This window comes from Melampsora larici-populina (assembly GCF_000204055.1).
Source record: "Melampsora larici-populina 98AG31 unplaced genomic scaffold MELLAscaffold_126, whole genome shotgun sequence".
Taxonomy (NCBI): Eukaryota; Fungi; Basidiomycota; class Pucciniomycetes; order Pucciniales; family Melampsoraceae; genus Melampsora; species Melampsora laricis-populina.
The window spans coordinates 86433-90277 of NW_006768890.1; positions in this window are offsets into that span (position 1 = coordinate 86433).

Consider the following 3845-nt stretch of genomic DNA (forward strand, 5'->3'; position numbering starts at 1 on the left):
CGAAATCCTCAGCATCGTGAGAACATAATTCCTAGCTATTTATCTCCTTTCCACCGTCTCTGAACATTCCATCTCTCGTAGCAGTGCTTCTGTGCTTATGTCTTAGTAGAACATGTTATGATTATCAAATCAACTTGTTGTACCTGATATGTTCCTGTGTTGCTGAGCGACGCTTGATGCTGTGTTCGATGTGTCCTAAACCGTTTGATGCTGACTGATGTGTTGTGTTATGACGTCATGGATATGTTTCTCTCTAAAAAGTCATAAGATAATTGTTCGACCGAAGACTTTCATCCTTCGAAATCATCTTACAATTATATTCTCTTTCGATTTATCTTTTTCTTTTTGAATCGTTATAAGTTACTCTGTCGACTTTCGAACTGTTCTAAAAAGCTCAATACTGCACAACAACTCTCTTCAACTATAAGGCCGAATCTAAATCAAACTTACATCTCTTATTGAGAAGGAAGGAGGTATAAAACATTTCTAACTTCGATCTTATAGTTATGAATTGGTTATTCGATTTCATCTTATCTAACTCTTTGAATCATCTCATTTAATTGTAGACTCCTTTTCTCAATTATATTGTTTGATTTAAAATTCTCGTTATAAAGTTGAATCCTACAAGTGCAGTTATTGTTAAAGGTACTAAACCTTTTTTCTCTTTATTTCATTTCTTCTCACTTTTTGTTCGATTACTCATAATTGTTATTATTGTTAAAGAAATTAAAACATATACATTTGTCCAAAATAAAGAGAGGATCCTACCATTCACTACATGGTAGCGAGAGGCTCCTCTTGGCAAATTATATTGTTATTTCTTTTACATTCGTAGATTTTTAGAACACTCGATCGTTATGGCAGACCCAACTTTCTCGACCAAAGGTACCGATAAGGGAGATAAAGACAATGAATCTTCTTCGGACTCCGATGATCACACCTCCACTAAGGTTAAGATCGTCAAGCTCACTCGAAAAAACTGGCACGAATGGCAGATTTGTTTCGACAATATTCTTGTTAGTAAAGGATACGATGATCTTCTAGATCAGAAATGGGTAAAAGCCAATGCCGATAAACCTGCTTTCAAGCGTAAGAACGCCTGGGCGATAAACAAACTCTTCGAAACTGTGTCAACAGAACTTCGAGCCATTCTCTTGAAGAACAGCAAAAGTTTCTTCAACGCATACACCGCACTCTCCAAATCTTGTGGTGTGTCCTCGATTCTGATGATCGGCATGAAAGTGCAGCATTGGATGTCTATTCGATATATCCCAGGTTCATCTATTCAGGAACACTGTGATCAGTTCTCCGGAACTTACACCTCCATCTCTGCCTCTCTCGCAGCAACTACTCCTTCAGTTTTAACTATTTCAACTGAATTAGCAGCAATCTTTTTCCTCTTAAGTTTCAACGACGATGAAGGCTTGACGCCATTAATTCAAAATTGTTGGGATTTAAAACCGTTCGATTTCGAAACTTGTTATGACAAAATGATAATGGAACATAACCGTCGCGATTCTCAAGACCAAGATGTTCTGAATTTCTCAAACATCAAAGGAAAAAGGATCGACAAACCCAATTCCTCTGCTTCTCAAACCAAATCCCCGTCTTTCAATCCTAAGAGTATCATAACAACTAAGAAACCCTTTGTGAAGAATTTCGAATCAATTGATGAAAAAGTTGCGAGACTCGTAGCTCAACATCTCGCCAAACAAAAATCCTCCGAGGCAAATCACATTCAAGAAGACCTCAGTTCAGACGATGAACAAGTAGATCATGTAAATGATTCTGTTGAAGATAATATCGAAGACACCGGATTTATGCTCACCGACTCTATCAATTATCTTGGAAATGAAAAATTTCAGCTCGTTTATGATTCTGGAGCAACTAAATCAACCATCAACAACCTTGACTTGTTGATTGATCCCGTCCCCATCAATAAATCTTTGAACACGTACGGCGGATCTGTGGCCATCTCTCATGTTGGTAAACTCAACTTCGGTGGAACTATCATCCATCCGGTCTACTACTCCGAAAACGGTCCTCGAAATCTGATTTCGACTACTCAATTAGAAGACCATGGAATGAACATCATCCATTCTCACCGAAAGGTTCAAGTACGTCTTGGCGACAAAATCATATTCCGATTCTTTCGCGAAGGCGATCTTTACGTCTCTAAAGTTGCGTCCTCTGTCAATCTCGCTCAAGAAGTGAACCTGACAGAACCAACGGATTGGCATATCACTCTTGGCCATCCGTCGGATGTGTATCTAAGAAAATTTCTCACTCTAAATGATATCAAATCATCTGCAGTTGAAGACAGCTCCGGTTGTCTCATCTGTCTTCGCTGCAAGTTAAAAAACTCACCTCACTCAAATCCAATCCCTAGTGCAACTAGGCCTTTTGAAAAAATTCACTCCGACATTCTTCAAATAACTCCTGTGACCGGTCAAGGTATCAAATATGTATTAGTTCTGATTGATGATTTCTCACGATTCAACAGAATATACTTATTGAAAAAGAAATCTGAAGCTGCAAATCGTATATTACATTACATTGCCGAAATCAAATCCAAGACTGGCTCTAATCCCTCGTATTTTCACTCTGATCGAGGAGGAGAATTTACTTCAACTTTCCTCGTTAGCGAATTCGCAAAACTCGGAATTTCTATAGAGCAAGGTCCTGCTGATTCGCCCGAAACAAACGGTCTTTCTGAAAGGTTTAATCAAACTCTCCTAGTCAAAATCCGATGTATTCTGGCTCAATCATCAGTTCCAATAAGTTTCTGGGATGAGGCGGCTCGATATGCTTCTCAGCTCATCAATATCTTACCTTCTAAACCTTTAAAATGGAAATCCCCTGTTAGTATACTCAGTGATTTAAATTTAAGCATTGAACCACTACGAAAGCTTACTAAGTTGACGCTGGAAGATTTTTGAACTTGAAAAATCGTCACATCGTCATTAGTAGAGATTACTCGCCAACACCTTTGAAATTTCCTTACACTTCTGAATCCGTACTCAAAAAACCTGTTGAAACTCTTCCCACCCAAAAATCAACTTACAAATCCGAAAACATCATGGTCAACATCCGACCAGCAAAGAAAATTACCGCTACCGATCGTGGTACCCCGGCGATACCTTTGCCTACAATCTCAACCACTACTCGCCCTGCTGAACCTCCTCCCTCAAGCGCATCTGAAGCACTTCCTTCATCTTCATCTAAGGATCTCCCTTCTGCCTCATCGAAGAAATCTCATCACGCTTATGTGCCCTATCAGGATAAAGCCCCAAAAGACATATCTTTGAAGATCGACTCGTCAAACATCTTAAAAACCACTCGTCGCAAAACCAAAGGTGCATCTTTAGAAGAAGGAGAAGAAGAATTAGAAGTCAACCTCGCAATCGACGTCAGTCTAAGAAACGCTTTAGCTAACATCGACGAAGCGCCTAAGTGGAAAGAGGCAATGTGCAGTGAATTCAACTCACTTATTTCAAAGGAAACAGGAACTTTGGTCCCTGCACCAGATCACGATAAAGTAATTGGAGGAATGTGGAGATTGAAGAAAAAACTGAATGAGTTTGGAGAAGTATCGCGATTTAAGGCAAGATGGGTGTGTTTAGGAAACGATCAAGATGAAGGAATTCACTATTTCAGAACTTACGCGTCGGTTGCTCGTAATGAATCTTTCAAATTACTGTTGGTACTGACCGTGCAAAATAGATACTACGCCTTTCAATTTGATATTGAAACCGCGTTTTTAGAAGGTCTCATTGACGCGCCGATCTATGTTGCACAAGTAAGTGGCTTGAAGAAATAGGAAAAGAAAATTGGGTATGGCTGCT